The sequence below is a fragment of the Lissotriton vulgaris genome, chromosome 2_1 (genome assembly GCF_964263255.1).
Source record: "Lissotriton vulgaris chromosome 2_1, aLisVul1.2, whole genome shotgun sequence".
NCBI classification, from domain to species: Eukaryota; Metazoa; Chordata; class Amphibia; order Caudata; family Salamandridae; genus Lissotriton; species Lissotriton vulgaris.
This window is the reverse complement of record NC_141687.1, coordinates 1,376,960,271-1,376,973,688: the sequence shown is the minus strand read 5'-3', so window position 1 is coordinate 1,376,973,688 and position 13,418 is coordinate 1,376,960,271.

Genomic DNA, 13,418 nt, shown 5'->3' with positions numbered 1-13,418 from the left:
AATTTTCCTTTGTGCCAAGGATACAGGACAGACACAATAATTGAGTTAATGTTTCTTTTGTGTATCCACATGGTCTACAAAGTTGATTCTGTGGCTGTTTTTTCCAGGATTGGATAATGTGTTTGAATTCTATAATACCAAAATGGAATAACAAAAATTGATGTTTCAATACTAATGAAAAATGTTCTGCCAGATACCCTTGAGGACCTATATTGAATACAAATGTGTTACTGAGCCAAGACACAAGTATAATGACGAGTAATGCTGATAAAGCAGTAATATTGTAATCACAAAAAGAGAGTAGTAGATAGCTAAGATAATACACAGCTATCTGATGTATTGTGTCAGACAAGGGTAAAAAGAAATCCAATGCAGGATACCATGATTTTCATCAATATGATTTTTATGAGTTTGAGGAAAAAGGGTTTGATTTGTGTTATCGGATTTAAATACGTTTTTGTAAGAAATCCTATATGCCAACGCTTCTCAGTTCTGCCAAAGAATCATAAAAACTATGACTTTTCACAAGGAAGATCAATCATTTTGGTCAACAACTCTCCTAATGTTAATCTATCTATGAGTATGTGTGCAAATTCTTACAGATATATGTCGGTAACTTGCCTTCTTACATCTGTGACAGTGAAGATATGCTAAACAAATTAGACAATGTAATTTGGAACAAATAAAACATTTCTTGTTACTTTATAAATAACAAACAAATATGCCCACATTAGGACAGATGTTGGTATGCTGTCTTTGACAAGCAATTAAGAGCATACCAATGTGTTACTAGAGTCGGTTGCCAACATTTTGACAAACAAAATCTACATAATGGATATTGGTAATGTTAGAACTGACATTCTTTGTGTGGTTTTCTCCCAAACCTTTTGCCTTCCCTTGTCCTGTTTTGCTGAATTCGTTTTTGTTGGCCCTAGGACTTTGCACACTTCACCACTATAAAGCAGTGCTAAATTACTTATGTTTCCTACCTTAAATATGGTAAAATTGGCTTATATTCAATTGGCACATTTAATTTAGTTGTAAATCCCTATTAAAATGGTACTAAATGTACCCATGGCCAGTAAAATACATTCTGTTAGACACAACAGCCTTTGGGTGGTCTTCCCTCCAAACCTTTGCCTACCTCATTCACATTTCTGACCTTGCTTTTGCTTGTATTAGGACTCTGTGCAGTTTACCACTGCTAACCAGTGCTAAAGTGCTTGTGCTCTTTCCCCTAAACTATTGGTTACAACCGCGGAGTTCTGCGAGAGGGCAGAATTTGGCAGCTTGTGCTGCTCACAATGATTTGTAGCACCAGGAGCTTGTTTCGGACTGTATAATCAGCTCAAACACACCATGTGGTGCACCAGAGGGTGCTGATTCTTTCTGCTGCTCAAGTAAATTTTCTACTCGAGCATCAGCTTTTGCAAAGCGAATGGTCGCGACCTACCGTGACTGCCCGCATTGAGAAAATCTTACAGTGAGGCCTTCTAGCACCCAAAAGTCACATTAGGGGATGCACACTCTCTCTTGGGCTTGGCAACTTAACTTTGGCAATCTGCACAAGAGAAAAAACTCAGCACAAAAAAGACGTGCATCACCGCTCATTCCACATCTGGGAATGATGGTTCCCCTTCAAAACCAACACTGCAATGCTTTTCCTGGCGCAAGCTCCTCGTATCTCTTGACGACAGCAGCCTCGACATTGATGTGAAACCTTCATATTGCAGCTTCACCGCTCATTGGAACAAATGCATTGTCTCCACTGCACCTCACATCCTCAACAATGCCCTTCACATCGCAAGCTCTGTCTACATGATTCTCAACACATCAGCACCTCGCACTGCAGCCTCATACCATTTTGGAACTGATGCATTGTCTCTGCTGATTTACGCTTCTTCAACGAGGGTTCTTGCAAGTGCCCCTCAACCAGGATTAAGGTACTTTTGTTCAGCAGGACTAGCTGTTTCCCTGTAGCTGACCCGTGCTCCATCATGGTCAGAATGAACTTTTGACATTTTCCTGATCCAGCACCAACAGATATCACAAATAGCGCTTTATGCTTGTTACTGCTATATTTCACTATGAACTTTAAAATTCAATATCTCAAGTTCCACTTATTGGATTTGTGCCATTTTGGTCTTGTTTTATTTTTTTAATTAAGCTGTATTGTTCTAACCTGATATGGAATCTTTTTGTGTTGTGTACTAATGTATTTACTGTTTGAATTGTTGCACAAATATTTTACACCTTGCCTCTAAAGTTAAGCCTGACTGCTCTGGCCAGGCTACCCGAGAACAGGTTAAATTATGGAGGACTTGTGCCTTACCTTGACTTTTATTGTGGTTAATGCTTAACTAGGGCTGATACCCCAGTCAACCAGGAACCCTCATTGTGCAACCCACTAGAGTAAGCTTTTTAAACATGTCTCATGCCTGCCATTGAAGTGTGTACAGTTTTAACTGCAATTTAACTGAAAAGTCAGATTTTATGTACCAATTCTGAAAATGTCACTTTTAGAAAGTTTGCATTTCTTGTCCTAATCATTTGGTGCCTGCAGCATGTATCCTGGGTCACATGACTAGATGTAGTTGGCTGTCGACTTTGTGTGCTCCTCCCAGATAGTGATACAATGGAGAACTAGGGACCTTATTATGATGTTGATCGGATTGCAACCGATCGCATGTTGGTTGCTGGCTGACCGAGATCTAGTGCTGCGGTCTGCACTAAGATATGTGGCGGTCGGAGGTAGCATGCAAAGGGACCGACCGATGATTTTAATGGGCCGAAGGAGCCCATCTGACTGTTATCCAGAAATGAATCCTCTACAATCGGGTGGTGCATGCTCAGGCCCTGCGTACGGATTACTATGTACCTTTCAGGCAGCTTTTCAATTTCAATCCGACCGCCATTGAAATTCTGTCAGAAGCGGACTTTGGGGGCCCCTGGCAGTGCTCACAGCAGCCTCCGACTTGAGGCCTGTGCCCCCCAAACTTCCATACTCAGTGTGACAGGCACCACATAATGCTTGAAACACAGTGCATGGATGTTTGCAAACATCCATTTTTCCATTGCAGATTGTGCTGCTCCCTTTTTCCAGCCACTGCACAAGCCAAAATGAAAACATTGATGTTTCAGACTGCCTCATGGTGGTTGCATCCTGATTCATTGGATTGAACTGCTGACTACTGACTACTAGTGAGTCCGTTTCCATTCTGACACGATGCAGGTCGGACGTTGTCTGACCAGCATTGTAATCCGAGCCTAAGTGTGGAAAGGAACGCCCAACTTGTTAGAATGGGAGGGGTCGAACTATCACCTACCAAATTTTCACTTCCAAGGGGCTGCCTCAGCACACTAACAAAGGACTTCAAACTAGCCTATTCTCACCCCAAACCCCTCAGGGGCCAGGCAGGTGAAGGAAAAAAATTGAAAATGTGAGGGGAAGCCTAGGAGTATCTCCCACATCAAAGCTGGCTCCGGGTATTATTGGGCCATCGGACCTACTCTTCAGGTGACTTCTGGAGCTGAGGAAGGCTCAGAGGAAGGACTGCTCCATTGCCCAAATGCCAGAAGCGCTGTTCTGCTGACCTGCTGCAAGAAGGATTGCCCTGCTGCCTGAGGAAGGAAGACTAGACCTGTTACCTGAACCCAGAACCACCAGAGTGAATCCAAGGGCTAGCTGACTGGCCTGTGTTCTGACCTACCAGACATATTAAGCTTTGGAGACCTGTCCTCCATTCTCCCAGCTGCTAGGACATAACTGGACCTGCCAGAGCCCTGCTGTTGGCCTCTGCTGGTGTGAGCCCTGATCCCCAAAAGTTACCCCCTCCAGGTCCTGGTTGCTTGGCTGGCATCAGAGTCTACTCCTCTTTGCCTAATTCTGGGTTCCCTCAAAACGAACACAGCATGACACAACCTGACTCAGCGCGACACAGGACCTCACATCACTGTACCTTGCAGCTCCCAATCGGTAGCCTTATTGGAACCAACACAGCGTCATGCATCTCAGCACTGTACCTTACATCACAGCACCTCACAGATTCTGATCCACAGACTCTTAGGCACTGATGCAGTGTGAAGCATTGTGAGGTTTTTACCTGCCCCGTGTTCCATTGTAGTCGGTGTAAATGTGTGATTTCATCCTAGTCCCAGTTACAGCTTTGTGTAATTGGCACTATTTTCACTTAATATTCTGAAATTGCCTATCTCCTGTTCTAATTTGATTTTTATTGTTCTGATATCCTTTTATTTATTAAAGAGTACTCTATTTTTCTACATTGGTGTGCGATTTTACATGTGTTATATTTTTACTTGATTACAGTTTGAGTGCTGCATAAATACTTTACATATTGCTTCTAAGTTAAGCCTGACTGCTTTTGTGCCAAGGTACCAGAGGGTAAACTAGATGTTAATTTATTGACTTTTTGAAGCCCACCCTGACGTAGACTGTGGTTATTTCTATTGAAGAGTCCCCCCGCCCCTTAGGCAATAGCCTATTTTCTCACAGGCACCATAAATTGTAAGACATAGCTTTTGGCTCCCTGTTTGCATCATCCTATGAAAACATCTTAATCGGTGGGTATGAGATGGACCATGACTGGCGAAAGGATGCCTGAATAGAACACAAGATTCTTTGGGGCACATATATTTATTACGTTCTCATGATTTGGACTGACGAAGGAGACAATGTGGTTGAATATTTTAACTTCTTAAAGGATAATTCCATCAAGGTTCATTTAACATACTACATTACGAAAATGAGAAAAATGAGAAAGAATACCTTTATTTGATATTATATACAAGTGAAGTCATATTACACAGTAAACACTCAAACCAACCTCAAGCAATATTACTCTCTGGGCAAAAAGAGCCCATCCTAAAACTATTGTCAAGCGTGTACCCTATGGGAAAATAGTGCACGACAGACAAAAATTGCAGTACACACAATGTATTTGTGGAGAATTTATCACATTTAAAACATTGTATTCTAGGGGATAAAGTGAAAAATGTTTGAAAGCAGCTGAAACAGGAACAAAAATACGTTAAGAGGGAAATTTAACACCAAGGCTAACTCCCCTATAGGTTTCATTACGGAATACAACCGTGAAAGATAGGATGGTTTTCCATAAAGGGAATTCCAATCAGAATTTAGTAATTGCTATTATATGCTAGCTATATTCACCTATAACTAAAAAAAAAAGTCCTAAAAAATGTGTTTTTTCAAATGCAATGATTCCAATTTCTGCCAATTTGGAGTGATTAATAAGAACAACTTTAGTTACACTCCGGGTATATCACATAGGATTCAACAATACAATAATTCTCTATTACCTACAGGTATTCTTCATTACTCCGGGTCCAGTTGTCCTCGTCCCATTCATTGAGATAGTGGAGATAACCATCTCCTGACAGAAAAAAAGACAAGAGGGATGCTGGGACCCTAATACTGCCCCTCCCACCGGGAGTACATAAGCAGTACTTACCCATCATCCCGCCTCTAAAACCAAGCCTGTATAGGAAGTCCGGCAGCTCAGGAGGGAGGGGCGTATGAATGAGACGAGGACAACGTGACCCGGAGTAATGAAGATTACTGGTAAGTAATAGAGCATTACCCTCAAGTCCCTTCTGTCCTATTCCCATTCATTGACTTAGTGGAGAATACCAAAGCAGAGAAGCCGTCCTTCAGAAACAGCCATCACAACCAGGAAACCCCACCAAGAAAGCACCCCGAGGGAGCAAAAGCAAGGGAGGAACAGCAGGAGGCAGCCGGTCAGCAAGGGACAAAACCCAGGACCGGAACTGAGCCAAGGAGAACAGAAGGCCACAGCCCAAGAAGGACACAGCCAACCAGAGAAACTAAATGGACCAGGCCCCAGGAAAGAACGAACAGCACCTCCAGGACCACCAAGGACAACCACCAATCACCCAGTCCAGAAGGAGAAACCACAGCGAGAGCCGAGGAGAATGTAAGCTGCACCAGGCCCAAAGAGCCAGAAGGACTAAACCCCAACAAGGAAAAAATGCCGCAAATGGAACCAGCGGTACAAAAGGGGGTGGTGATGGACGGAGCATCTGAATCGATCAAACACTCACACCCAGTCAAAAGATCTGGGTTTAATCCATCACCGTTCTTTAGCCCACTCTGCCACCCCAGTTCAGACATGGCCATATGCAAATCAGTCTGACCCTGTGCCTCATGGGAACAGTCCAGCCCGAACTGCCAAGCCATGTCTTCCCTGGACCGGAAACAAGCTTCTGAGGACTAGTTTCTGGCATTCCATCCGTCTTCGGCCCGGCTTGCTTGAATCCAGTGGCAAAGTGAGCAAAGGGACTCACGTCTAAGCATACCCTGCCACACTTATGGCGGCCAAAAGCGGTACAAAAGGGGGTGGTGATGGACGGAGCATCTGAATCAATCTAACACTCACACCCAGTCAAAAGATCTGGGTTTTATCCATCACCGTTCTTTCGCCCACTCTGCCACCCCAGTTCAGACATGGCTAAATGCAAATCAGTCTGACCCTGTGCCTCATGGGAACAGTCCAGCCCGAACTGCCAAGCCATGTCTTCCCTTGACCGGAAACAAGCTTCTGAGGACCGGTTTCTGGCATTCCATCCGTCTTCAGCCCGGCTTGCTTGAATCCAGTGGCAAAGTGAGCAAGGGACTCACGTCTAAGCATACCCTGCCACACTTATGGCGGCCAAAAGCGGTACAAAAGGGGGTGGTGATGGACGGGGCATCTGAATCAATTAAACACTCACACCCAGTCAAAAGATCTGGGTTTAATCCATCACCGTTCTTTAGCCCACTCTGCCACCCCAGTTCAGACATGGCTATATGCAAATCAGTCTGACCCTGTGCCTCATAGGAACAGTCCAGCCCGAACTGCCAAGCCATGTCTTTCCTGGACCGGAAACAAGCTTCCGAGGACCAGGGCCAGACACCAAACCACAGCCGGAGCAGTGGAAAAGACCCAGGGAGCAAAGAGCCCACGACCCGGAGCCAACCAGCCCAGAAGAAGCCCACACAGAGCACAGGGGGAGGCCGACAGAGACCCAAAGCACACAACTGCCGGACCACACAGCAGGCCCAGAAGCAAACAAACAGAGGTAACCACTCAAATGGAAACCGTAGGAAGCAGAGAAGCCAGAGTAACAAGGAGCACTGACAAGGGCAACCAGCATCCAAGAGGACAGACCCCCACAGAGGCAGGACAAACACTACCAGCTGGCACCCCGACAGGAGAGGGGGGAAGGGGGCATACCAAACTCCAAACAAACCAGGAGCAGCACCTGGGGAGCCAGGGAAGAGAAGAGCGGGCAGGACAACAGCACCATAACAGGGGAGACTAGGCAAAACACGCACCAGAGCAGGCACAGAAGACACAGCACAGCCAGATCGACCCAGGAAGCACAATCGGAGGCACTGCCCGATGCACCAGCAAGCCGGCAGAGCAGGAGTGACCGGAGACAACCAGAACATGCCAACCCCGAAGCCCAGGAAACCAGGACCCCATACAGGCCAGAAAAGGCAAGACGCAGCCCAGCGGCAAACACACCGGAAAGCCACCAGCTGCAAGAAGGGCCAACAAATATCGGGGGTGGCAACGTGAGCTAAAGAAGGATGATGGATTCAACACAGATCAGCAACTGGGGGTGAGTGTCTGAAAAGTTTCATTGCTCCATCCATAATCTCCTTGTGTTGTGTAAAGGAGGAGTACCAGGGCAATGGGGGAGACCCAACAGCAACCAAGGAAATCCAACTGAACCAGGCAGAAAAACACGGACACCCAACCAGAGTCGAAGCCCGGGAAGAGAACAGCCGCCAGGAGCAGGCCCAGAAGGACACACAAGGCCAAGGCAGACCCCACTGGGGAGCCGCTCCCCGAAACCCACAGCCTACAGGCCCGGACAGATGGTCAGAGAAAGCGACCAACAGGTGCAGAAAAAACCCCATGGAGCAGAGAGCCCAAGCTGCCCCCACCCAGGCACCAGGAAGGCCCATACGCCCAAAGCAACGGAGAGGAGACCAGGAGCCCACAGGGAGCAACCCCAACAGGAACCCAGGTAAATACCCAAACAGCGTGAACCACCACTGCATGAACCCCGCACCCCGGGGGACCACCTGGAAGGGAACTGTTTTAGCGAACCACCACATAGCACGCATCCCAGCCTAAGGCAAAGCCCCACACCAGGGCAGGATGACAACCAACCCAGGTTCCAGGTACACCAGGGAAAAAATACAACACACAGCCAACAGCCAGGCTGCGAGAGGGCCAGAGGAACAAGGCACCCCTCCCCTGGAGAACCAGAGGCAGAACAAACTGCCCCGCCCAGCAAAGGAAGAGCCAGAGCCCAACCACACCAGCCAGAGAAAGGAGGAGACAGGCAGGAGGCAGAAGCAAACAACAGACAGGAGCCTCAGGAGGAGCAGCCACAGAACTAGCAGCACCAGAAACAGTTCGCGGAGACAGGGAAACCCCGAACCCAAGGTCAAAGACCAGGAGGGAAGACCAAGTGGAAGCACCCAGCACCCGGCAAGCACAGGCCGAGCCCCAAGCAGGGATGCACCAGCCCCAACCCGCCCTATCACAGAATAGGCCAGGACAGGAGTGGCCAGAGAGACATGGCCGCAGGCCACAACAAAAACAGGGAAACCCAAGGACCACGTCAAGGAAACCACTGTAGCCAGAAACAGGTGAAGAGAGACAGCCACCAAGACAGCAGCACCATGCCCAGACCAGGCAACTAGCCAGGCACAACACCAGCCTGCCCACACAAAGCCGTCAGAAGGCTAGGGCCCACAGGTGGCCCCAGGACAAGATCAGGTACCCCCCAAACATCCAATGGAAGAAAAGGGGGACAGAGCACCAGGGAGCCACAGGCCCAAACCCTAGGCAACACAGCCAACCATGGAGCACACCCAGGGCACAGCAAGGGAAGCAGGCTGCGACAGAGGTCACAACACCAGGACCAGCCTCCAGAGCAAAGAGCAGGACACCAGCCCACCACAGGAACAGGGCAGGAAGGCAATGGACTGAGAACAGGGGCCCAAAAGGGGAGAACCACAGGCATGAACACACAACCCACGAACAAGAGGCAGAGTCCCAACCACCATGCAACAGCGACACAGTAAGAGCCACAGAAGCAAAGGGCCAAGGTCCACATAGCCAGACAGAGGCCGCACAGCACACTGACAATAGAAGCAGACCGAGCAGAGCAGAAAACCCAACGACCCCCCCAAGGGGTGTGGGTACGCAGCAGAATGACCCACCATGCAGTAAAAACACAACCCCGCAGGATCAGGAAGAGCAGGGAGTGAACACTCAACGACAGAGCCCCTGGAAGCTCCCCAGAAGCACAGGACCTGAGACACAAACCCACGCTCCCAGCACCAAGGCCGGCAGGCAAGCTGAGAACAACAACCACCCCAGTGGGCAAGGAAGTCCAGCCTCAACAAATCCAGGGCCCCAGTAGAACTGGGCCAGATCCACTAGGAAGCTGGAGTCGGACTGGCCCACAAGAAGGAAACCAGGATAAAGAGAAGGGCCCAGAGGACAGAAGACAGTGCAAAGGACACCCAGAACCTGAGTCTGAGCAAGGCAGGCCAGCAGCACAACACACCTACAGGCAAAATACAGGAGAGTGTCTGGCCCCCTCTTGCGTCTGTCTATACCCCTGTTCACTCTTACGGCACCACTTTAGCCTGTTTCTGCAGCTCTCTTGCCTCTTTCTGTACTTCTCTTGTCTCTTTCGGCAAATCTGTTGCTTCCTTCTGCTCTTCTCTTTCCTCTTTCAGCACCCCTCTTGCCTCTTTCTGTACCTATGTTGCTTATTTCTGCACTTATCTTGCTTCTTTCTGCATCTCTCTTGCCTCTTTCTGCACCCTTCTTGCCTTTTTCTGCATCCATATTTCCTCTTTATGTACCTCTCTTACCTCTTTATGCACCTCTCTCCCTTCTTTATGCACCTCTCTTGCCTCTGTCTGCAACCCTCTTGCCTCTTTCTGTAGATCTGTTGCTTCTTTTGCAGTTCTGTTGCTTCTTTCTACACCCCCTTGCCTCTTTCTGTACCTCTGCTTGTTCTTTCTATATTGGATTTGCTTCTTTCTGCACCTCTTATGCCTTTTTCTGCAACTCTCCTGGCTCTTTCTGCACCTCTCTTGCCTCTTTCTGTACCCCTGTTCCCTTTTTCTGCACCTCTCTTGCTTGTTTCTGCAACTCTCTTGCCTCTTTCTACACCTCTGTTTCTTCTTTCTGCACTTCCTTGTCTTCTTCTGCACCTCTCTATAAATGTCTGCACCACTCTTGTTTCTTTCTACACCCCCTTGAATCCTTTTGCACCTCTGCTGTTTCTTTCCGCACTGATCTCACTTCTTTTTCCACCTCTCTTGTATATTTCTCCATCCAACTTGCCTCCTTCTGCACCCTTCATTCCTCTTTATGCACTTCTCTTCGCTCTTTTGGTACCTCTCATGCCTCTGTCTGCACCCCTCTACCGTCTTTCTGCACCTCTTTTGCTTCTTTTTTACACCTCTCTTGCTTCTTTCTGCACCACTCCTGCCTCTTTCTGCTCCTCTGCTGGTTGTTACTGCACTGCTCCTGCATCTTCCCGAAGCACCTTTGCCTGTTTCTGCACTTCTCTTCCTTCTTTCTGCACTTCTCTTGCTTCTTTCGGTACCCCTCTTGCCTCTTTCTGTACCCTTTTTCCTCTTTATGCACCTTTCTTCCCTCTTTCTGTACCTCTCTTGCCTCTGTCTGTACCCCTTGCCTCTTTCGGCACCTCTTTTGCTTCTTTTTGCACTTCTCTTGCTTCTTTCAGCACCCTTCTTACCTCTATCTGCACCTCTGCTGGTTCTTACAGCACTGCTCTTGCTTCTTCCTGAACTTCTTTTGCCTGTTTCTACAACTCTCTTCTCTCTTTCTGTACCTCTGTTGCCTCTTTCTGCATCCCGGTTCCCTTTTCGCACCTCTCTTGTCTGTTTATGCAACTTTCTTGCCTCTTTCTGCACCTCTATTTCTTCTTTCTGCACTTCTCTCTCTTCTTTAAGTACCTCTCTTCTAAATTTATGTACACGTCTCTTCTCTTTCTGCACCCCCTTGCCTCCTTCTGCAATCCTCTTGCCTCTTTCTGAATCTCTGTTGGTTTTGTGCACTGCACTTGCCTCCAGCTGCACCTCTCTTGCAAATTTCTGTACCCTTCTTGCCTCTTTCTGCATACCTCTTCCCTCTCTCTGCACCTCTCTTGACTCTGTCTGTACCCTTGTTCCCCTTTCTGCACCTCTTTTGCCTGTTTCTGAAACTCTCTTGCCTATTTCTGTACTTTTCTTGCCTCTTTCTGCATCTCTTTTCCCTCTTTCTGCACCTCTCTTGCCTCTTGCTGTACCCCCTTGGCTCTTACTGCACCTTGTTTGCTTCTTTTTGCACTTCTCTAGCTTTTTTCTGTACCCCTCCTGCCTCTTTCTGGACCTCTGTTGGTTCTTTCTGTACTGTTCTTCCTTCTTTCTGCACCGCTTTCGCCTGTTTCTGCAACTCTCCTGGCTTTTTATTCACCTCTCTTGCCTCTTTCTGTACCCCTGTTCTCCTTGTCTGCACCTCTCTTGCTTGTTTCTGCAATTCTCTTGCCTCTTTCTGCCCCTCTGTTTGTTTTTTCTGCACTTCTTTTGCCTCCTTCCACATCTCTGGTGCTCCTTTCTGCACTTCGCTTGCATCTTTCTGCACCCCTGTTTCTTCTTTCTGCACCTCTGTTGATTCTTTATGTACTGCTCTTGCTTCTTTCTGTGCCTTTTTTGTCTATTTCTCCAACTCTCTTTCCTCTTTCTGTACCTCTATTGCCTATTTCTGGACCCCTGTCCCCCTTTTCCGTACTTCTCTTACCTCCTTCTGTACCCCTGTTGCTTTTTTCTGCATCCTCTTATCTGTTTCTGCAACTCTGCTGGTTCTTTCTGCGACCTCCACTCGCTCACTGGTGAAAAAAGAATAACTTTCAAGCTGCTCACACATGCCTACAAAGCCCTCCACAACACCAGACCCCAATACCTCATTGACAGAATCTCCTTCCATGCCCCAAGAGAAATAACCACCCAGCCGACCTCTCCCTAGTCACCATCCTGTGCTTCTACAGGACCAGAGCTGGGGGAAGATCCTTCTCGTACCTATCAGCCAAGACCTGGAACCAACTCCCCCTTTACCTCCAATGGAGTCCGACACTGCACCAGTTCAGAATTCACCTCAAGACCTGGCCCGATTGACCTTAACATAACTGCCCTCTCCCCTCCTTCCCCAGAGTAGTGTGCTCTACACAACTCCGGATTGATTGATTGATTGAATCCACTCCTTAATCCTTCTTGAAGCAAGGTACAGTCCTCCGGGCTGTAGTACCAGATTGTGCAGCAGGCACAGCCAGTCAGAGTGCAGGCCTTTGGGTGTAAATTCTAAGTCTAGCAGACAGTCCTTTTGTTCCTTGTAGTTTCAGGCAGCAGATTTGTGAGACTATACAGCTCTGTCAAATCAGATCCTGGGTGCCACCCAAAAGCATGACAACTTCCTCAAAAGTGTGACATTGCCTTCCCACAAAGCACTATACTTTCAAAATCTAACATTGATGATTTCTCTCCAGAGGCTAAACTAACCCACAGTGTAGCTCGTTTCCATTAGCTCTCCTCCTGTGACCTCTACAAATTCCTTTCCTAAGCCTACCATCTGATTGGGGCACAGAACGTGAGGGTAGGTACGCCTGGCATTCCTTATTGATCTGCTCTCCTTTTGAGCTCTCTGAATCAGAGAAGCTCTGTTCCAGCCAGGTCACTTATCACCTAATGAAAGAAGCCTGGCTAAGCCTGTTAAGGCTGACGAATCAGCAGACTTCACTAGAAGACTGGATGTTGGCTTACAGAAGAGAAACATCTATAACTTATCTTACGTACTAGTTATGATAAATTCAACAGTGGCAAGTTATTGACTTATCATTTAAGTGTTTGAAAGATATTTCACTCCTTTCCTAGCAAAAGTTGTACCTAAAAAAATATTGCAATGTTAACCTATGGAGCTAAGTATCTACAATGATTAAATAGGCAGTATTTCCCTCATCTGGGAATATAAAACTTCTTTTGTTGGGTCGCTACTTATCACTACATGCCCCCACCACCCCTGGGTACCTAGGCGAGACCTTGGTGGTGCCTTATTAGTAATAATATGGTAGATGATCCCTTTTAAGGTGCCCATACCATCAATGTCGAATTTGCACACAATTTACTATTAAAGCCTGTCTGCAAAGCAAGGCTGCCTTTCAAATGACAGCAGGAACTCAGCTGTGCACACATGCAGGTGTTGGAAACCTACTGGGCCTCTAAACTTCAATGCCCTATTATATAGTAGGGCTTATAGGTAGTTGGAAACTCCGAGCCCTATTAT